The 24750-nt window shown below is 35.3% G+C and overlaps 1 protein-coding gene and 1 long non-coding RNA gene across 3 annotated transcripts in view; both read right to left on the bottom strand.

The window, feature by feature from the left end:
• LOC131529825 (uncharacterized) overlaps positions 1-24750 on the bottom strand; it is a 113920-nt gene that overhangs the window by 56110 nt on the left and 33060 nt on the right. The gene's annotated exons all lie outside the window — the stretch shown is intronic.
• On the bottom strand, positions 3255-13368 carry LOC131529829 (uncharacterized). The gene is made up of 3 exons (XR_009268229.1): positions 13265-13368; positions 13056-13082; positions 3255-3662 (listed from the first exon to the last, which is right to left on the bottom strand). It is a non-coding gene; the product is annotated as an uncharacterized LOC131529829 (long non-coding RNA).

Genomic DNA, 24750 nt, shown 5'->3' with positions numbered 1-24750 from the left:
TGCGTCAATCGCGGGAAAAATAAAATGTGTGTAATTGTTTATATCACGTATAATGTTTGTTATATACATGTAACTTGTATTTGTTAATAAAAAATAAAAAATAAAAAAAAAATAAAAAAAAATGAACATTCACTTCTAAACGAGTAAATAGGACACTACATTAAAACCTCACAGGAATCAATTGTGTGAAACGCTAAATGGCCTCTTTAACGGTACACACCCACACTCAAAAAAATGATTCGGTCTAAATTGACATTTTATGTAATTCAATTGCATTACAATTTTCCATTCATTTAAATTACATAGTTTTAACATAAACAAATCAATAAACTTAATGTGATTCATATGCATCTGTCATACGTGAATGAAGCAGGTAAGATTTATGTAATAATTCACAGTAAAGTCCCCACACTGCTCAGTGTTCATGTGTTTCCACACTACAGAGTGTTCAAATAGAATTGAAGCAGTGCTGGAGTTAAGAAGATAAATATGTGATGATTGATCATTAATGATGAACAGCTGCTGTTATCAAGAAGAATCACCGAAGGAAAGACAAACACAAGAACTACAACTGACTTCAGACACAGACAAAGATCAAATCAACTGAAATAAAAGAAGACATTAAATCTTTCAAGATCTGATTAAACAGCTTCACAAACAGCATCAGATTGACCAGATTGACTTTATTTCTGTCAGACTTCTAGAGAAGCTCTTATTGAGAATTAACAGAGGTTTAGATGCTTTATTGTTTTGTTTGAAATCACCATCAAAGAGACCAGTGTTTCCTTTTGTTGGGCTCTTGACCCTTGATACTTTGGTGTTACTATTGTATTGGTTGCTTTAACTGTGTTTCTATAAGACACACTTAGCTTAGCCAGCAAAGCCAAGGAAAAAAAGAGTTGTGGGCAGATGATCCACCGATCTTATTTCAAGTCCAATATCTGATTGTATAGATGTCATACCCCTTTAGTTTTTTTTTTTTTTTTTTTGTAGATTTAGATCTTGCAGTGTTGTAAATATCAGATCATTTGAATAATTTACAAATCACTTTGTGCACACAATGTTTTCATCTGTAGCAATTCAAAGACCACAGACATCAAGAATCAGTATATGAATCTCAACAATGGTGACAGTCAACAAAATATTCAGATAAAACTCTAAACATCACAAAACAAGCTACTAAAACAGCAAACGTAAAATAAAATAGTAAGAATAAAAGAAAATAACCAGACAATTCAGCTGCATTGTTTATTCATGCTGCAATGCATGCTGGGATACATGGGAGAGTCTTGTACTATGGTGTTGCCCAGCATGCATTGCAACATGAAGCATTTTCTTGACTGTCACCATTGTTGAGATTCATACACTGATTCTTGATGTCTGTGGTCTTTGTAGTGCTGCAGATTAAAACTTTTTGTGCAGAAAGTGATTTGTAAATTATTCAAATTATCTTTTACAATGCTACTAGATCTGAAGCTGTAAAACAAATCCACACATATTCATGAGACATTGGACTTGAAACTAGATCGTTAGATCATCTGCCCCCAACTCTATTTTTTCTTGGTTTCACTGGATAAACTAAGTGTGTTTTATATAAACACACAATTAAAGCAACCAGTGTAATAGCAACACCAAAGTATCGAGGGTCAAGAGCCCAACAAAAGGAAACACTGGTCTCTTTGATGGTGATTTCAAAACAATAAAGCATCTAAACCTCTGTTAATTCTCAATAAGAGCTTCTCTAGAAGTCTGACAGAAATAAAGTCAATCTGGTCAATCTGATGCTGTTTGTGAAGCTGTTTAATCAGATCTTGAGAGATTTAATGTCTTTTATTTCAGTTGATTTCATCTTCGTCTGTGTCTGAAGTCAGTTGTAGTTCTTGTGTTTCTCTTTCCTTCGGTGATTCTTCTTGATAACAGCAGCTGTTCATCATTAATGATCAATCATCACATAATTATCTTCTTAACTCCAGCACTGCTTCAATTCTACTTGAACACTCTGTAGTGTGGAAACACATGAACACTGAGCAGTGTGGGGACTTTGCTGTGAATTATTACATAAAACTTACCTGTTTCATTCACGTATGACTGATGGATATGAATCACATTAAGTTTATTGATTTGTTTATGTTAAAACTATGTAATTTAAATGGATGGAAAATTGTAATGCAATTGAATTACATAAAATGTCAATTTAGACCGAATCATTTTTTTGAGTGCAGGCGTGTCCGCTATAATTCAGTAGCTAGGACACTTTAGTTTTGACACGTTTTGTGTTTGAGAGTGAATAACTACATTTACTGGCATCCAGCTCCACTGTTTCATGAGCTGGAGCCCAAAGAAAGAAACTCCCTCAGAAACTGAACTATATCATCTCTTCTCACAGAAATAAACGATGCAATGTGCTATTTACACTGGCAAAAAATGATATTATAGCATTTCAAATCCATAAATAATTTATCATGGTATTATAGTTTTATTTTGATCTTAAATGTAATCTTTGTCATTCATTTTTTGATGACATCTGATTCCACATTTTTTACCACACTTTTATAGTGGAAAAAATAGCTGTTGTAAAACGGCATTTCCCATTTTAAATTTCAAGGACAAAACAACCCTTGTTTGGAATTGTTTGACATGAATCATATTTTGAAATGTCGGGAAAGTTTACAATATGAGCAGCAATTTACAAATAAAGCAAAAGAAAAAATGCCTGTGTGTTTATATACTACAAGCAGCATAAATGCAGCACTATAGCGCCATCTACTGCTCTTAACCAGGAACTGGCTTCCCCAACATTACCTCCACCATCCAATACAAATAAACGAAAGAGAAAAGTTTATTAGACACTAATTACAGTTTATTTTGAGTTGAACAGCTAGTCAGCGTCAGTAAAGGCCAAAAGCTGAATCCTGAAATATTAAAGGTGAAAGTTTAGTGCATCAGAGAGTTAGATGTACAGAGACGCTCGATTACTCCATAAATGACAGCATCGCTTAGTTCAGCCTGTTTACATTTATATATTTAGCACATGTCTGAGATTATAAACTATTAATATTGTTTTTGCTTATTTTGAATCAGGCTCAAAATGGTAAATACAAATAATTCAAGCTGAATCTTGAAATAAAACAGAAACAATCAGAAAACAATTCAATAAGCTTACACAAGTAACACAACTGATAAATCATCACCTGTACCAGATTTTTGTAATTAATTTTTTAATCAGACAAAAAGAAGAACAGATTCACTTCAGATAATACAAAACATAGATAGATACATGTCAGTGCAATTAAGTGCAATGCATTTGTATAGCATAAAAATAAGGCACGGTTCATAATAAAAGCAAATAGAAAGGTAAAATAATATAAAAATGTGCAGATAATTCTTGCAATAAAGCGTTACACAAGTTTTCACGCTGAGATTAACAATCAACTGGTTCTTGAATTAAACACAAACTCACATGTTTCTAAAAACCCCTAGCAGTGAAGAGAGTGTCACATGACACAGAAGATGAAACATGCTTATGTTATATTAAAAAACACTTTGGTCAGAAGTTCTCATACAATACCTTGCTAATAATTCATTAATGAAATATAAATTAGTTTATCCAGTTTATCTGCCGGAAGCATCTCAGGAATGTGGCATACTATTTCTCCAGGAATCTGACCAAAAAAAAAAAAAAAAAGATATCAATAGACAGTTACAATAAAAATAAATATATAAATAAAAATAATAAAAATATATCTTGGATAAAAGTGTTTGTTCATAGAATCCATGGGATGTTCGCTGGATATAGTAGACAACAGAATATCAATACATTATTATTAATGTTAAGAACACTTTTTTTCTCTTTTGCATTTTTAAGGTTAGATTTCATTTCATTTAGACATTATACACTTTTTTTTGAATAAACAGATGATATAAACAGACCAGGGGCAGATCTACCGGGGTGGCATGGGGTGGCAACTGCCACCCTAAGAAAAAGCTGTGCCACCCCAGAATATAAATGTAAGCAGTGTTTCATGTGCTACTTTTCAGCCGCAGCTATGACAGCGTAACGGAAGATAATGGCAAAAAAAAAAACAAGTCTTTCACTAAACTGTGCACGATGGTTGCACGCGCACGCGAGTCCGGTGTAGTCGGCTTCATTAACAAATGACTCTTATGAACCGGTTCTTTTTTAGTCAGAAACACAAAGCGTGTTTTTACATTTGTTCGTGAATCAGATACTGTTTCTCGGTTTATTCAGAAATCCTCTGAGAAATCTAATCCCGTCCGGATGTGTCTGAGATTCATCCCGTTGTTTGGTGATCGATTCTCCGACCGCTCGCTCCACTTTCATCATGGATAGAGAGGCTTTTCTGCCATATCGGACGAAACAATAACATGAAATCAATAAGAAGATGCCGATCACAAAAACTAATAGCAGAGTAGGTAAGAATCTTGTATTACAGTTTTCTCGATTGTTAACATAATATAACTGATTTTAGTTGGCCATTTTCCCAAACCATTAATTCAGTTCTCAAAACAAAGACACATTTCTCAGAAAATTTAACAATAAGTAAGTTAAACATTAGGCAGCAAAACTGATTACACCAATCAGAATCTCTGCATCCCAACAACGGAGAGAGCTTAACGAATAATACTGTATACATGGGTTTTATACTTACACATTCAGTATAATTACAGTACATGATGGAAATTTCACTCTTCTATATGTATAGTAAACTGTAGCATATGTTGTACACCTTCAAACATGTGACTGTCAAATTTTATTTGTAACCATTTTTTATGTGTACTGCTTGTTTGCAGAACTGAGAAATGACTACACTGTAAAAAATTTACTGTAAAAATTACAGTAACTTACTGGCAATTTTGGTTGCCAGTAAGACTGTAAAATTTACAAGAGTACTGTAAATCAATAATTACAATTGTACTGTAAAAAATACAGCAAACTCTTGCATGCTGTGAAATTGTTGTGATGGTGTAAACATTTGGTAAACTTATTTCATTTGAGTCCACTAAGAAGGAACATTTCTTAATATAAAACTGCAAACACTTAATTTGTAATAGTAAAGTTACTAAAAACATGACTTTAACTCAAATCGTTGCAGTTTATCATCAGCTATAGCACACATGCATGTGGTAAAGCACTTAACAAAGAGATCATCACTGTATCAACAACTCTACAGTTATTGTCTTTAAATAAAGCAGCAGAACATCAGTGTTTCTGGCTCATCATTGACTGAACCTCAGGCTCTACTCTTCACCACAACGGTGATCCACAAAACTAAATTAAACTAACAGATCTCTCTTGTGCAATATAATACAGTTCAGTTAAATATTTACTCTCCTTATAGATAACACCTGCTGTTAACAAGCAGAATCACTGAATGAAAGAGAAACAAGAACAGCTGACTTCAGCCACAGCCTTAGATGAACTCAACTGAAATACAAGACATCATTAAATCTCTCAAGATCTGATTAAACAACTCCACAAACAGCATTACCAGCTTCACACATTACAATTTGACTTTATTTCTGTCATATGTCTATGAAAATAATTTGAAAATTAACAGAAGTTTAGTTGTTATATTGAAAACGTTTCGTTTGACCTCACCATTGTGGCGGTCAGGGTTTGCTTTAGTTGGGCTCTTGACCATCAAGTTTTCAACTTAGTTTTTTTCTGGCTGCTGTAACTGTGTTTGTAGAGCACATTTATTATAGCATGAAAGCCAGGAAAATGTGTGATTACGTGCTTTTGATTGACTATTGATAATGATGTAATCATTACCTAGTGGCTTGATTCACTGATCTCATTCAGAGGCTGATCTTTAAAGCCATGGTGTGGGTTTTTTTATTTGTTAGTTTGGTGTTGTTTACAGCTGCTATATGACCCTGAATGAGATGACAAACTGCTACTGAAAAATTTTAAAAAGTCTTATGCACAAAACTTTTAGTACTACGGCAGCAATTAGACACACAGACATCAAGAATCAGTGTATGAATCTCAACAATGGTGACAATCAAAAGCTTAATGTGCAATTCATGCTGGGTACCAGCACAGTACAAAACTCACCCATGAATCCCAGCATGCATTGCGGCATGAATAAATTATGCCACTGAATTGTCCACTTATTGTCTTTAATTCTTACTATGTGCTTTAATTTTTTATTTTTTTTGTGTTGAGTTTTAGTAGCATGTTTTGTGATGTTCAGAGTTGATCTGTTTATTTATTTTGTTGATTGTCACCGTTGTTGAGATTCATACACTGATTCTTGATGTCTGTGTGTGTCTAATTGCTGCCGTAGTACTTTTTCAGTAGCAGTTTGTTGTCTCATTCAAGGTCATATAGCGATTGTAAATAACACAACAAAAAAGATATCCACACTATGGCTTTAAAGATCAGCCTCTGAATGAGATCAGTGAATCAAGCCACTAGATAATGATTATATCGTTATCAATAGTCAATCAAAAGCACGTAATCACACATTTTCCTGGCTTTCATGCTATAACAAATGTGCTCTACAAACACAGTTACAACAGCCAGAAAAAAGCTAAAATTACATTTTGATGGTCAAGAGCCCAACTAAAGCAAACCCTGACCGCCACAATGGTGAGGTCAAACGAAACATTTTCAGTAAAACAACTAAACTTCTGTTAATTCTCAAATGATTTTCATAAACATATGACAGAAATAAAGTCCAATTGTAATGTGTGAAGCTGGTAATGCTGTTTGTGGAGTTGTTTAATCAGATCTTGAGAGATTTAATGATGTCTTGTATTTCAGTTGAGTTCATCTAATGCCGAGTTCACACTGCACGATTTTCAAACTCGTCGGATCGCTGTTGTTTTCACACTGCGTGACTATCTGGGGAAGCATTCAGTCGCTGCTGTGTTCACATTGCACGATGGATCGGCGACAGGGGCTTTCACATTGCACGATTTCACAATAGGAAGAATCGCCGACAACTCTGTCTGATCCGCAAACTACGTTTCACAACAAAACACACGCGAGAAGTGATACGCGAGAACCTGCGTGCGTCAGCCCAACCAAAATTGCCAGTAAGTTACTGTAAATTTTACAGCAATTCTTTACAGTGTAGAGATATAGCTAGTCTTGTGTCAGGAGACCAGGAAACTGCTATAGTACTGTATACTGTAATGAAATTTGATCAAATGTGCAGAGGATGCTGATAATATATATATATATATATATATATATATATATATATATATATATATATTTATTTATTTATTTATTTTTTTAATACTGTACTGTATTGTGGTGCATACCAAGTTCATATACAATTCTTTGGTATTTGAACTCTTCTAGTGTTTTTCATCTACTGCAATATTACTTTACAGTAGTAAAATAATACAACTGATCGTGGTTGTATCTCTTTATTAGTTCTACTGGATCTTAGCGCTGCGTTCGACACTATCGACCACAACATTCTTTTGAATAGACTACAAAACTTTGCTGGCATTAGTGGAAGTGCCTTAGTATGGTTCAAATCGTACTTATCTGACCGCCATCAGTTCGTAGCAGTGAATGAAGAGGTATCATATCGATCACAAGTGCAGTATGGAGTACCTCAAGGCTCAGTACTAGGGCCGTTACTTTTCACGCTCTATATGTTACCCTTGGGAGATATTATCAGGAGACATGGTGTTAGCTTTCACTGTTATGCTGATGATACTCAGCTCTATATTTCTTGGCCCGGTGAAACACACCAAATTGAGAAACTAACGGAATGCATAGTTGATATAAAAACTGGATGACGGTAATTTTTACTGCTAAATTCTGAAAAAACAGAGGTGTTAATTATCGGACCCAAAACCCCACATGTAACCTAGAACATTATCTAACACTTGACGGCTGCTCTGTCAATTCTTCTTCATCAGTCAGGAACCTAGGTGTGCTGTTCGATAGCAATCTGTCATTTGAAAGCCATGTTTCTAGCATCTGTAAAACTGAATTTTTTTCATCTCAAAAGCATATCTAAATTGCGACCAATGCTCTCAACGTCAAATGCAGAAATGTTAATTCATGCGTTTATGACCTCAAGGTTAGACTATTGTAATGCTTTATTAGGTGGTTGTTCTGCACGCTTGATCAACAAACTACAGTTAGTCCAAAATGCAGCAGCTAGAGTCCTTACTAGAACCAGGAAATATGACCATATTAACCCGGTTCTGTCAACACTGCACTGGCTCCCTATCAAGCATCGGATAGATTTTAAAATCTTGTTAATTACTTATAAAGCCCTGAATGGTTTAGCTCCTCAGTACTTGAGCGAGCTCTTATCGCATTATAGTCCTCCACGTCTGCTGCGTTCTCAAAACTCCGGCCGTTTGATAATACCTAGAATATCAAAATCGACTGTGGGCGGCAGATCCTATTCCTATTTAGCACCCAAACTCTGGAACAGTCTACCTAACACTGTTCGGGAGGCAGACACACTCTGTCAGTTTAAATCTAGATTAAAGACCCATCTCTTTAGCCTGGCTTACACATAACACATTAATACACTTCTATTATTCAAATCTGTTAAAGGATTGTTAGGCTGTATTAATTAGATCAACCGGAACCGGGAACACTCCCCATAACACACGATGTACTCGTTACATCGTAAGTAGAATGGCATCTACGCTAATATTTGTCTGTTTCTTTCCTAGTCTGTTTCTCGGTCCGTGTCCGATCAGATGGTGGGTCGGCGCCGGGAGGTGATGTCTGCGGCCCTGATCGTCAGCGGAGACCAGGACGCCCGGATGACCCCCAGAGATATATCCCCAGATATATCAACCAAAAATAACTAAAATATAATAAAATACCTAACTACATAATACTACTATTGTTAGAAATTGCAACAAAATTAAAATAGAAATATAAACTTTTGAACTGCGGGTTTCGTCTGGTCAGAGGAGAACTGGCCCCCCGACTGAGCCTGGTTTCTCCCAAGGTTTTTTTTTTTTCTCCATTCTGTCACAGAGGGAGTTTTGGTTCCTTGCCGCTGTCGCCTCTGGCTTGCTCAGTTGGGGACACTTAATTTCTAGCGATTATCGCCGATTTGATTGCACAGATACTATTTAAACTAAACTGAGCTAGACAATGACATCTCTGAATTCAATAATGAAATGCCTTTAACTGAAAATTGAGTGTTTAATCTTATCATTATACATTACTGACACTCTATCCTCCAATTTGATACTGTTAAGTGCTTTGACACAATCTGTATTGTAAAAGCGCTATATAAATAAAGGTGACTTGACTTGACTTAAAATGAAAATTGTCTGTTCCCAAAAGTTCATTGCTGAATTATTGTTATTATCTGTAATTTAATTTAAGTTGTATACTGTAATAGACATTGAGCTGCAAAAATAATTCCTGAATCCTAATAAGAGTTGTTTGTTAAGTGTTATTGATCTCATGAGTGTTCACTGGGCAGGAAAGTCATCTGTGTATTTGAATTGTAAGCATTTAAGAATCCTGTAATAACTAGATTGAAAAGTCTGAAAGACAAATTAATGCTGGCTCGTCTTAAAGTCTTGTTTAAGAAACATAAATTGTTCGGTCAGTTATGTAGATGTTTGCTAAAGTGTTGCTAGTTGGTTGCTAGGATATTCTGGGTGGTTGCTAGGCTCTTGCTATGCAGTTGCTGGGGTGTTGCTAGACTATAGATAGCAGTGGCTGCACAAGGAGGGGGGCCAGGGGGGCTCGAGCCCCTGCCCCTTTGAGGTCCGACGGTAAAGTGCCCTTGAGGTCTGGTGCCCCCGGTCTGCGATTTCTGCCGAGGGTAGGGGTGTTCGATATGACGATTTTTGATCTTGGACTATAAAAATGTCATAGTATCATGCTACAGCACACACTCAAAAAAATGATTCGGTCTAAATTGACATTTTATGTAATTCAATTGCATAACAATTTTCCATCCATTTAGATTACATAGTTTTAACATAAACAAATCAATAAACTAAATGTGAGTCATATGCATCAGTCATACATGAATGAAACAGGTAAGTTTTATGTAATAATTCACAGCAAAGTCCCCACACTGCTCAGTGTTCATGTGTTTCCACACTACAGAGTGTTCAAGTAGAATTGAAGCAGTGCAGGAGTTAAGAAGATAATTATGTGATGATTGATCATTAATGATGAACAGCTGCTGTTATCAAGAAGAATCACCGAAGGAAAGAGAAACACAAGAACTACAACTGACTTCAGACACAGCTGAAGATGAAATCAACTGAAATAAAAGACATTAAATCTCTCAAGATCTGATTAAACAGCTTCACAAACAGCATCAGATTGACCAGATTGACTTTATTTCTGTCAGACTTCTAGAGAAGCTCTTTTTGAGAATTAACAGAGGTTTAGATGCTTTATTGTTTTGAAATCACCATCAAAGAGACCAGTGTTTCCTTTTGTTGAGCTCTTGACCCTTGACATTTCGGTATTAATATTACGCTGGTTGCTTTAATTGTGTGATAATTTAAAACACGCTCAGCTTAGCCAGTGAAGCCAAGTGAAAAAGAGTTGTGAGTAGATGATCCACTGATCTCATTTCAAGTCCAGTTTTTGATTATATAGACGTTATACTGTTTTAGGTTTTTTCATAGCTTCATATCTTGCAGTATTGTAAATATCAGAAAATTTGAATAATTTACAAATCACTTTGTGCACATAAAGTTTTCATCTGTAACCAAACAAAGACCACAGACATCAAGAATCAGTATATGAATCTCAACAATGGTGACAGTCAAGAAAATATTCAGATGAAACTCTGAACATCACAAAACAAGCTACTAAAAGTCACAACTATAACAGCATACGTAAAATAAAATAGTAAGAATAAAAGAAAATAATCAGACAATTCAGCTGCGTTGTTTATTCATGCTGCAATGCATGCTGGGATACATGGGAGAGTCTAGTACTATGCTGGTACCCAGCATGCATTGCAACATGAAGCATTTTGTTGACTGTCACCATTGTTGAGATTCATACGCTGATTCTTGATGTCTGTGGTCTTTGGATTGCTACAGATGAAAACTTTTTGTGCACAAAGTGATTTGTAAATTATTTAAATTATCTTATTTTACAAGACTGCGAGATCTGAAGCTATGTAAAAAAAATCTAAAGCAGTACTACATCCATACAATCAGATGTTGGACATGAAATGAGGTCTATCTTTTGAAATGAGAAACTCTTTTTTTTTTTCTTAGCTTTGCTGGCTAAGCTAAGTGCATTTTATATAAACACACAGTTAAAGCAACCAGTGTAATATTAACACCAACAGGTCAAGGGTCAAGAGCCCAACAAAAGGAAACACTGGTCTCTTTGATGGTGATTTCAAAACAATAAAGCATCTAAACCTCTGTTAATTCTCAATAAGAGCTTCTCTAGAAGTGTGACAGAAATAAAGTCAATCTGGTCAATCTGATGCTGTTTGTGAAGCTGTTTAATCAGATCTTGAGAGATTTAATGTCTTCTTTTATTTCAGTTGATTTCATCTTTGGCTGTGTCTGAAGTCAGTTGTAGTTCTTGTGTTTCTCTTTTCTTCTGTGATTCTTCTTGATAACAGCAGGTGTTCATCATTAATAATCAATCATCACATACTTATCTTCTTAACTCCAGCACTGCTTCAATTCTACTTGAACACTCTGTAGTGTGGAAATACATGAACACTGAGCAGTGTGGAGACTTTACTGTGAATTATTACATAAATCTTACCTGTTTCATTCACGTATGACTGATGGATATGAATCATATTAAGTTTATTGATTTGTTTATGTTAAAACTATGTAATCTAAATGGATGGAAAATTGTAATGCAATTGAATTACATAAAATGTCAATTTAGACCGAATCATTTTTTTGAGTGCACATTCTATCAGCTGCAGTTCTGGCGCCGCCGTCTCTATGTACTGTACAACGCCACATACATTCACATCAGTGTTAACTCAGCGATAGAGTTACTCTCACGGGACACTGCACATATTCGCAATCACAAAAGTACATTATTTGCATCTGCTTCAAAGACCTACGCCGGTTTCACATTGCAGGCGTAAACAGAGCAGAGGCAGCGCAGAAGCGGCGCATATGCAGAGCGTGAGCAGCGCGCGCCCATTGTGCTTTCACACTGGCAGCGTTTATCGCGCGCAGCTGAACCGCGGCTTGTGTACTGCAAATACAGACGAGTATCGTTCATTCGGTCACGCTTTTCAGGGTGTTCTCCTACAGCTGTCTGTCATGTGCTTTGATATGGGCATTGTTCCCCTCTGTCACGTGTATATCATGCTGTACATATAGTTTATGTGATAAAAAGTAATCTTAAAGTTAATAAATGCCTCTAGTTTTAATAATTTAAACAGGCCTTTGAAGTGGGCAATAACTCCTGGAAGTGATGTGTTTTCGTGTAGTTGATTCTATGCTAAATCTAATATTTGATATTATTATTATTATTATTTTTTTTTTAATGCTGTAGATTTAAGTAGAAAATGAGAATCGCTAAAATTATTGAATATATTTTGAGACAAAGGTATTCTTAATGATTACCATTTTGGTTTAACAACAGCTGTCTAAAGGGTACCATCAAAATAATCAAACTGATATTAAAATAAAAATAGTTCAAAACAATCTGATCTGATATCTGATCTTATGGCAGTTTGAGAGAAATTATAAAAATTATTACTATTATTATTACTATACTTATAAGTGGTCATTGATGGCTTTAAGTAAAGTAGCATAAGAAAGGTGGCAAGATATTATAATACATTATAACTATGAGAAATATAATCCATTGTAACTTAAGTGGATGCAATGTGTTCACTGTGTGTTATAAATCATCATACTCTTAAAAGCTATAAACACTAATAAGTAAATACTATAATACATTAAAACTGTTCTTATGAATATTCATAATATGATATAACATATTATAAGGTTTTTTATAATGCATTCATTATAATGCCTTAAAATACCCTTATAATGTATTATAAATATGGGCTTCATAGAACGTGTTACAACATTACAATGCCATGCAATTACATTACCTGCTTATGGTCTTCTGTATCCATAACCTGGAGAGCAAATTAGTTGTTTGTAGAAAAAAAAAAAAAGATATTGTCAGGCACATTACAGATTGTAAGCTGTGTGTGGTACTAAATAACGTTGTACAAAAGCCACCAAGAAAATGCATTTTTCACAGCTTGTAATACTTTTTAGAAAACAAAACAAACAAAAAATTGTACATCAAGCTTACCTCTTCCACTCATCTATCGTGCCGCCGCTGAAAGTCGTCTTCTTCGTTTTTTTGACGGATCGCAAAAAATTCGCCCACTACCGCCACCAGGAGCGTGAACCGATACTACAACCCCCTTGACATTAAAGAAACCAATCAAAATCTTCTGTTGGTTTGTACAGCCCACTTGCAGCTTAAGTCCCACCCAATTTGCAGCTGGCTCCGAGTCCGACCTCCGTTTATACCCATCTCACTTATAGCTTCTTTAAGTTGATTAAAGACTGATCCAGTAGGTGGCGCTACTGATATGGAGAAATTATTAAAACTGGGTTATTCACAGTTATACATAGTTAAGTTTAGTCAAAAACAAAACTGATTGTAAAAAATAATTATTAAAAGAACTGAACTTTAATTTATAAGGTCATTCAATATCAACTGATAACTGAGCCAGTCTGCTGTTAAACTGTAAAAATATTCTGGAAAAGGTTGGACACATTAACAAAGTGAGAATATATGGTTTATCTGCGAGGGTTTAATGATGATGATGATGATGCCTGTTCTGTCATCTCTACTTTTCACCTTTTTTCACCACATTCACCACTGAACACAACAATGAACAATATGATGATGATGATGAGTTTTGTGTGGAGTTACTGCTGATGACAGGAACAGGCAAAGGAGCTGGAAAACATGTATGAATTTAATGAAATAAGAGTATAACTGATCTACTATCAGCAGTAATAGAGCTGTAATTTTCTACTCACCATAGACAGTAACAGAGCTCTGGGAAAAAAAAAAAACGTATTTATTTTATTTTTTAATTTTTTGATGGTGAAACTAAGCTTCATTAGAGCGCCACGCAAGTGCATGCAAATGTGAATAATAAAACTCGTCTATAACTCACCAAATAGATGGCAGCAGAACAAACACAAAAACGTCAATGTGTAAAACATTTTCCTCGATCAGTGGTCTGAAATAGGTTTCAAGAAACCCCCAAGAGTTTTGTAGAGAAAAAGCTGTTGGCCACCAGACTGATTTAGACCCACGCTTGTCTTCAAACACAGTTCCTTTTTCTTTTTTTTTGGAATTTATTCATCGTAGGCCACATTAATCTGAGTTTACGTACCTCAGTTTTTGAGTGAAAACTTTTTTTGAGTAGTTTTTCGCACTAGCATGCTCTAATGTTTAACCAACAGATTTGTTTTAAAAGCTTTTATCTTGTTAAGTGTTCCCTTAATTTTTTTGAGCAGTGTATTTGCAGGCACAAATACATTTGTGAACATGAACATGAACATGATCAATATGCTTCTGAACACTAAATATTTCTCAGATTTCCAATCTCCCCCATTCATTTTCAATGAACGGTCATTTACATTTACATTTAGTCATTTAGCAGACGCTTTTATCCAAAGCGACTTACAAATGAGGACATTAGAAACAATCAAAACAAACAAAAGAGCAACAATATACAAGTGCTATTACAAGTCTTGTTTAGCCAAACAGAGTACACATAAAAAGTGTTTTTTTGTTTGTTTGTTTTTTTTAAAGAAACGAGTAGATAGAATATAGAAAAAAAAGAAACATAGTTTTTTTTATATATATATAAGAAATTAGATAGAATAGAAAAAAGAAAGCTAGTGTTAGTTTTACAAGAAAAGCTAGCAGTTAGAGAATAATTATGCAATTAATAGAGGGTTAAATGTGTGTGTTTATTTTATTTATTTATTTTTTTTAATAAAAAGAAGACAGATAGATCAAATAAAATTAGAATAGAGAGTGCTAGAGTTACAGGGTCAAATAAAGATTGAAGAGATGAGTTTTTAGCCGTTTCTTAAAGATGGGTAAGGATTCAGCTGCTTGGATTGAGCTGGGCAGGTCATTCCACCAGATGGGAACAGTTAATGAAAAAGTCTGTGAAAGTGATTTTGTGACTCTTTGGGATGAACAATAATGCATCATTCACTTTTAGAACGCAAGCTTCTTGGTCATTTTTGACCAATAAAGCTAAGATCAATAAGGCCTACAATCAGTCAGTATCAAAATTAAATACAAAATCAGTCCTAATTGAAAGAAAACTATAGTTGATGCTCCGATACATCATATCCAAGAGGTTCCCAATTGGATTCAAGTCTGGGGAACTTGAGGGCCAGTCAATGGCATCAATGTACGCTCAAGCCACTGAGGCCGAGCATCATCATACACCAGGAGGGACCCAGGACCCACTGCATCAGCGTAACCTCTGACGATTTCATCCCGGTACCTAACAGCAGTAAGGGAACCATTGGCTAACAGGTGGAGGTCTTTGCAATCCTCCACAGATATTCCTCCCAGACCATTACTGACCCACTGCCAAACCAGTCATGCTGGATGATGCTGCACGCAAAATATTGTTCCCCACGGCATCTCCAGACTCTTTCACGTCTGTCACATGTGCTCAGTGTGAACCTGCTCTCATCAGTGAAGAGAACAGGACACCAATGATGAACCTACCAGTTCTGGTGTTGCAAATGTCAATCGAGCTACATGCACTCAAAAAAATGATTCGGTCTAAATTGACATTTTATGTAATTCAATTGCATTACAATTTTCCATCCATTTAGATTACATAGTTTTAACATAAACAAATCAATAAACTTAATATGATTCATATCCATCAGTCATACGTGAATGAAACAGGTAAGATTTATGTAATAATTCACAGCAAAGTCCCCACACTGCTCAGTGTTCATGTGTTTCCACACTACAGAGTGTTCAAGTAGAATTGAAGCAGTGCTGGAGTTAAGAAGATAATTATGTGATGATTGATTATTAATGATGAACACCTGCTGTTATCAAGAAGAATCACCAAAGGAAAGAGAAACACGAGAACTACAACTGACTTCAGCCACAGACGAAGATGAAATCAACTGAAATAAAAGAAGACATTAAATCTCTCAAGATCTGATTAAACAGATTCACAAACAGCATCAGATTGACCAGATTGACTTTATTTCTGTCAGACTTCTAGAGAAGCTCTTATTGAGAATTAACAGAGGTTTAGATGCTTTATTGTTTTGAAATCACCATCAAAGAGACCAGTGTTTCCTTTTGTTGGGCTCTTGACCCTTGACATGTTGGTGTTAATATTACACTGGTTGCTTTAACTGTGTGTTTATATAAAATGCACTTAGCTTAGCCAGCAAAGCTTAACAAAAAAAAAAAAAGAGTTTCTCATTTCGAAAGATCTCATTTCATGTCCAACATCTGATTGTATGGATGTAGTACTGCTTTAGATTTTTTTACATAGCTTCAGATCTCGCAGTCTTGTAAAATAAGATAATTTGAATAATTTACAAATCACTTTGTGCACAAAAAGTTTTCATCTGTAGCAATCCAAAGACCACAGACATCAAGAATCAGCGTATGAATCTCAACAATGGTTACAGTCAACAAAATGCTTCATGTTGCAATGCATGCTGGGTACCAGCATAGTACAAGACTCTCCCATGTATCCCAGCATGCATTGCAGCATGAATAAACAACGCAGCTGAATTGTCTGATTATTTTCTTTTATTCTTACTATTTTATTTTACGTATGCTGTTATAATTGTGACTTTTAGTAGCTTGTTTTGTGATGTTCAGAGTTTCATCTGAATATTTTCTTGACTGTCACCATTGTTGAGATTCATATAATGATTCTTGATGTCTGTGGTCTTTGTTTTGCTACAGATGAAAACTTTATGTGCACAAAGTGATTTGTAAATTATTCACATTTTCTGATATTTACCATACTGCAAGATATGAAGCTATGAAAATACCTAAAACAGTATAACGTCTATATAATCAAAAACTGGACTTGAAATGAGATCAGTGGATCATCTACTCACAGCTCTTTTTCACTTGGCTTCGCTGGCAAAGCTGAGCGTGTTTTAAATTATCACACAATTAAAGCAACCAGCGTAATATTAATACCAAAATGTCAAGGGTCAAGAGCTCAACAAAAGGAAACACTGGTCTCTTTGATGGTGATTTCAAACAAAACAATAAAGCATCTAAACCTCTGTTAATTCTCAATAAGAGCTTCTCTAGAAGTCTGACAGAAATAAAGTCAATCTGGTCAATCTGATGCTGTTTGTGAAGCTGTTTAATCAGATCTTGAGAGATTTAATGTCTTTTATTTCAGTTGATTTCATCTTCGTCTGTGGCTGAAGTCAGTTGTAGTTCTTGTGTTTTCTTTCCTTCGGTGATTCTTCTTGATAACAGCAGCTGTTCATCATTAATGATCAATCATCACATGATTATCTTCTTAACTCCAGCACTGCTTCAATTCTACTTGAACACTCTGTAGTGTGGAAACACATGAACACTGAGCAGTGTGGGGACTTTGCTGTGAATTATTACATAAAACTTACCTGTTTCATTCATGTATGACTGATGCATATGACTCACATTTAGTTTATTGATTTGTTTATGTTAAAACTATGTAATCTAAATGGATGGAAAATTGTTATGCAATTGAATTACATAAAATGTAAATTTAGACTGAATAATTTTTTTGAGTGTGGTGCTGAGTTGTGAGCACAGGTCCCACTACAGGACATCGGGCCCTTATGCCCACCCTAATAAAGTCTGATTCTGACAGTTTGGTCCAAAACATGCACACCTGTAGCCTGCTGGAGGTCATTTTGTAAAGCTCTGGCAGACAGTGCTTCTCCTATTCCCCCCTGTATAGCAGAAACTGGTCTTGCTGCTGGGTTGTTGCTTTCTACATCCCTAACCAGCTCTCCTCATGCAACGGCCTGTCTCCTGGCATCTGCTACATGCTCTTGAAACTGTGCTGGGAGGCACAAATTCCTTGTGACTGCACGTATGGATGTGCCATCCTGGAGGTGCTGGATTACCTGAGCAACCTGACTGGGTTACAGGTGCTGCCTCATGCTACAGACAGTGAGAACCCTAACCCTAGGCTCAGATCAATGAGGCCTACAATCAATCAGTCTCAAAAATAAACACAAAACCAGTCCTAATTGAAAGAAAACAAGCTGACACAAATACTGATAACAATATTAGGTGACAATATTGTATAACAAGAGATTTATAAGCAGTTTTTGTGCCTCGGTCATTTTTGACCGGGAACACCACAAGTGTTATAGGGATTTTTAACAAGTAGTGAAAATTAAAAAGTAGTGAAGTAGTGAAATTTTAAGTGCATGCTTATGTACACCAGCAACTCCATCCTGCAGGCCTGTACAGATGACAGCATCTTCTGTGTCACACATATCAGTTTTGTAACTTTGTTGTCTGGAAGCAGAAAGATTGGTTCAAATCTTTCCAAATGTGGACACTGTGAATTTTCAAGTGAAATAGGTTTTATTTTTTGTTTTCTATTTAACTTGTTTGCTTGCCTTTTTGTTGTCAGCACAACAAAACGCTGCCGCTTTACCTTTTTATATGTTGCATTTTACTGTGAACTGTACATATTTATCTCAAAATGTTATGATACACAAAAAGATACAGAATTGAAGTACTTTTTGTCATTTATTATTATTCTGCCTTCAGCCGAACCCCAAAAGTCTAGTCAGTGATGATTGCTTGTTTGTTCGTTTATTATGTGGATCTGAGGCTCGACACATCTTGGGTTTGTTCTTTGTTTATCGATATGTACCACACTGTTCATTCCTTTTCAGAGACTGCACTGTTTTAGTGCTAGAACTCATGCCAAGTGCAAGTGTCTGTAGACCTATCTTAGAGCTACTTGTGTAACACTTGTTCCTGCTAATAATTAGCCAGTGTGACAAACACGGTGGGCCATGGTGAACCACTCGCACAAGCATTTTGCAAAAAAAACCCCAAAAAACAAAATAAAGTGGGACATTACTGTCACAGCCAATTCTGCACGGCATCTTCTTTTAGTTTCAGTCTTTCTGAAAATCATGCATCAAATTGTGCCTTGTTTGTAAATAAATTAGCAGTAAAATGACGTGAACAAACAACCAAGTTCTTACTGACGCGGTCTGGATCTTCATTAAAAATAAAGTTCATCCACTCTTTCCTAATGTTGGGATCAGAAGGAAGGCAATACAAAGACTGTTTTTCCACATCTTGACACTGTGCAGCGTCTTGTTGCTCAAATTAACAATCTGCCAACGTCAAGACCCCAGGCAATAGTTTGTTAAGAAGGCCACTATTCTCAGTCACATGCTTGTCACAGACACAACCTCCCTACTCTTGAGAAGTAAGAGATATCTCCCCGTGGTGCAATGCCAATACTTTACGGTGTGCTTGCGTTTGTAAAAATGTCTGTGCTCTAGCATTGAGATTTGATGCTCTGTCAATGTTCATTTCAAAGCAGTCCACAATAACTGCTACACAATTTCCAAAGGCCTCTAAACTGATGTGTCCTGGTGCCTTTGCAAACAATTTCTCTATAGCCAGTGCATCAGAGGCTTGAGGGATTTTGAATGGCCAAGGACCAACCAAGAGGCCATATGACAACCACTCATGTTTTTTGTATCACATCGTGTTTAGGGGTGTGGAAATGTCACCACAATAACAGACAGGTGTGTAAAACTCTTGGACGTATTTTAAAGAGTCTATGGTGAAAACTTTACATATTTCACATACTTTTTAAAATCCAATGTTTAGTTGATCCTGATAAGCGCTCGTCATCACAGTTGTAAACACGATGGCTTTCTTCTTTCGTGAGGGGGTTTGGCGTTATGGCGTCTTCGTTTCCAGGCGGAACGTTAAAGAACGCGACACACATGTCTCCCGGAAATCCTGTATAATTCAAGCAATCCGATGATGACTTTGAAACTCCTGAAGTGTTTCCAATTTTGTGTGTGATATGCATCAGATGTTCAGCCAGCGGTCCGTGAGCGTGACGTCTGAGACTGACACTACCCAAGCTGTAATAATGGTGTAATAATGTGCGTAATAGCACTCTCGCATTTCATAGACAAAGGCACATTTATTTATTTATTTTTAGATGTAATGATTTTTGCTAGATATGATTTGATTATAACTCACTTTTGTGAAAATACCGAAAACAACAAACATTTGTCAGGGAATGGTGCTGATGTTTTTTCGTCTTACTTCTGTTACCCATTCCATGCAACACTGCTTTGTTTACTCTGACCTGAGTTTCAGCTTCTTGTTTCCAAGCTGGAAAACTGAAAAAAAATAATTCTACATTTGAGATGTGTTTTTCACGCTGGTCATAAGTGCAGTTATGGCAGTGAATTATGCAAACGTTTACAATTTTAATGCATTTTTAGCTATATAATACAAACTTTAACACCTACATCTAATACCACACAGTGCAGCTTCCATGTCCTAAAGTTCTATTGTCCACATTCCCATTCTCTACATAAGTTTACTCAGCTATGAAGACTTCTGCTTCTGAGAAACCCAGAAAAGTGAAAAGGGTCCATCAGACAGTGTGATGGACTATTAACTAAAACTCACAGTAAGCATTAACATATACCTTTTGCCACAGTGCAGTTTTTATTTCACAAATGGGTAGAAAGATGTACTGCTAATTTTCATTCAATTGACATTGTATCTTTCCAGCTGTATAATATATGCTTATATTAGCTGTATACTACATAAAAAATAAAAAAGATTATAGGATCATGAATCAGAAATTAAAAACTCACACGCCACATGGACATCTTAGGCATGACTGAAGGCTGGGAGATCACAAGTCTGCATCAGTTGTGTCCTTTGGGACAGAGCATTTATAACTTTTTACTTCTTCGAAAGCAAACAAATTCATCCATTGATTTAGAAGGACAATGGGGTAATACAGAGAGAAATGCAAACTTAGTCTCAATTAATAATGGATTATTGCCTGAATGATTTTTTTCTGAGAGTCATAGTCAAAAATAATGGATGCCAGAGGTATTGTATTTTATATAAAGGGGAATTTTACTGCTTCTTTTTAAAATTATGAGTAATGTTTATCTTGAGTGTGTTTTATTTTGTTGATGTGTATTTTCTATACTGTAAATTTCTTTGTTGTAATAGACTGTTTTTCCATCCAGGGATGCACAATTAGTGTTTACTTTAGATTTAACATTCTTGTTATTGTCTTTAATTTTTTGTTGTTGTGTGGATGTTGGACCCAGACTGGCAGAAAAGAGTTTAGGCTCCAAAGAAACTGGACTATTAGTGCTTGTTTCATGTTGCTGAACTGTTGTTTGTTTCATCTGCATTACCCACTGTTAATGAAGCTGTTTATGTTTCTTTTGTAGGTTTTGCCCTCACTGTGTGTTTGCAGTGGTGAGGTGGCTGGGATCATGCGATGGTTCTCTTCCTGTAGGTTTGCAGTGTGATTGCTGTGAGCTTGACTGCAGTGAGAGCACGTCTGTCTTCATTCTGTGGAGGAAATTTTGAATTTAATCATTGTGAATTAATCATAAAACCAGTTGATGGCTAACACTTTCTTTCCTTGCGGAAGACCTAACCTTTATGAATGTTTTAGGGAACAGAAATGTCCTGTTTAAACATGAACAAGACGTCTGTCTGGAAATACTAATAACGATACATGATTTGAGGAACAAGCTGAAGTAATCAGTAACCAAGGAGAGGTGGTCATTAATTTGCCACACAAGGGAACATATCATATTAAAGGAGAATGATGCTGTAGCATGATGCAACCTTTGCTATGTACCTTTCTTATATAAACGTTTGTATCCATGAAGCTGAGGGATTCTCTGATTGGTATGAGGTCCTCCCACTTTAGCTCTTTTGTGGTTTTTTGCATTAAAGATTTTTGATGTCATGTTTCAACACATTGATTTGTTTGCATAAAAATGTGCCTGTTGATTAAACATCATTGCTCCTTTCGCCTGGTTATTATTGACCTCTTTAGATCATACTATCACAAATGTAAATGTAGATTAACAGATTATTAGAAACTAATGCTGTCAATCGAATAAAAAATGTAATCGCGTTATTCACGATTAATTGCAAATTTAAAATACTAGGATTTACCTGTAAATGTGTTGAAATGAAGAAATGCATGACAAACTAGTTTAAGGAAACAGAACCTTTCACACTTCTGCCAGGTATGAGACATAATCCTTATTATACTTTTGTTTTTATTCAGCCATTATCAGTCTTTATACTGGCAATAAAACGTTTACCAAGCCACATCGCTTCAATCCCAGTATACATTTACCCAACTATTATCAAAAGTATTTCTAAATAAATACAACAAAACATTTTCTTGTGACCTTACGTGAAGTGTTATGACAAAATGCATTATGAAGAAGAATTGGACCTGTTCTGCAGCTGCATTAGAGCTAACATTAGCATCATGCTACATAAGACAATTTATGAGATTAATAATACACTTTTACTCAGAACTCACTTCAAACCACCATCGAGTGTTTGTAATAACTTCCTTTTGCGATCACATGTGGAATTTGGTCGTTTACTGTTGTTAAAATATGCTGTTTATAGTCTTTTTTAAATCGCTGTCCAAATGAGCATTTCAGATGTACACATTCATTATTGTTATGAAAATATCCAAATCTTAAGAAAATCATACAAACCATATCCTATCGTAATCATGTGTTTTTTATCTTATGTCATCTATAGTGGTTGTTGTCATGTTTATTTCTGCTGTGTAAAAGCCTTAACATGTATGCTCTGCTGAAATTCATGTTGATTTTGATGTTACAACCACCTCTCCGTTCTTGAGTTGCCAAGACTGATATTTATATCCACATTTGATCACAATAAAATATTTGATCTGTACATTAAAACTCATGTAAACATGGGACATTTAACACGCTTTTCTATTGAATTGATGTGATCTTAACTGAAACAATCAAAGAGTTTTAACTCAATATAAATCAGTGAAAATTCTCTCAGGTCTGAATTCTCTAAATCCATCAAAAACACCCAACAGAACTAATCACACACAAAATTTTATTTTTATAACACTGAAAATGTGAACAGAAAATACTGTGATGCATTGCCTGGTATTAACATTGGTTTATGAACAAGCAAATGCTGAAGGAATGAAATGTTTAGACAGTAACATCATCTGTAACTCCTGAATGAACACAGAGTATCTGAGCACTGCAGTTTTCCAAAAAAACAACAACAACAAAACAAAACAAAAAATCAATAAAGAGAACAGATCAGATATCGCATTCAAATTTTACTGGGCAACAGACAGATTAAAAAATATATATAATGGCATCTATATGTACTATTGTTTACAATACAAAATATTTAAGCATGAATACTTCAATTATGCACAAATATGTGCAATGTTACCATGCAAGAGCATCAAATAAAAACAAACAAGAATAAAAGCATATATACATTAGCTTGAGATTATTTCTGAAAAATGTTGCAGGTGTAACAAGACCATCTCACAGTCTAACATCCAGCATTACTATAAATCAGTCAAGATCATAATATCATCCGTGCAATATCAGCATCAGCGCAAACGGCAAACTGTTACATCAACTTCATCATAAATCAAAACATGTTTATTTATGTCAAAACAAAATAAAGTTTTCACTCAGTTTTATACTACAAAAGCACAATCGGTTTGACCTTCATGTGTGTATTGTTATAGTGACTATAACCTACTGCTGTCCACATGTCAAGAAGTGTTGGCCAATTCAGTCCCATTTTCATTTCCATTTAACAAAGTAGGGTTTTGAGGGGGTTCTTCTTCTGTGAGGAAACATGGGGGGTCACAAGAGTTCAAAAGAGAGAAACAAACACTCTGAACTCATAACACCAATGCAACATTGTAATAATGATGTTTAATTAATTAATTAATGAAGCCACAGTAACAAACATTAAATGCTGAGAGTTATGAACACAAAGTAAGAGCTCCTGCTTTAACTAAACTATTTTGTTGAAGTATGAAGCTTTTTGTTAATTGCTAAATTTACCCTCTTACTTGACCAATAATCTGTGTTGTGAAATACACTAGAGTGCCACTTAAAAAGAAAATGATGGATCAATTATTAAAAGCATTTCAACCAATAAAGAAAAAAATAAAATACCAAATATATAAGGCTAAATATTCAAAAATAATAATTTCATGAAATACTCGTTGTTAAAATTAGTAAAGGTCTTTCTTTTAAATCGCAGTATCGTATTGTTTGCCACAGCAACATACTGTACACATCTGTCCTCAAATAGGTCAATATCTGAACGACGGCCAGTGTGTCTCACAGAATAGTAATTTGTAGGGATTCTCTTGGTGAAAAAAATCATTAAAGGTCAGCTCTGCCTTTATATTTATTAATTATGTTAATGTTGTTATGATGTTTGAATGAACAACATGAATGAATCCATATCTCTCACACAGTGTTTGTTCTTCCTGATTAGATCCAATGCCTTGCTAAAAGCAAACAGATTTGAATTTATTGTAAATCTTTCATTGTCAAAGACAGGAAAGAACCAGCTTAGACATTAAGATCCATCTAACTGACATATGAAGCAGTTTCATTAGTTTGTGTGCCAGAAATGTGTCTATAGACTCTCTCCAA

Source organism: Onychostoma macrolepis, chromosome 22 (assembly GCF_012432095.1).
Source record: "Onychostoma macrolepis isolate SWU-2019 chromosome 22, ASM1243209v1, whole genome shotgun sequence".
In the NCBI taxonomy this organism is placed as follows: Eukaryota; Metazoa; Chordata; class Actinopteri; order Cypriniformes; family Cyprinidae; genus Onychostoma; species Onychostoma macrolepis.
This window is presented reverse-complemented; position numbering and strand designations above follow the sequence as displayed.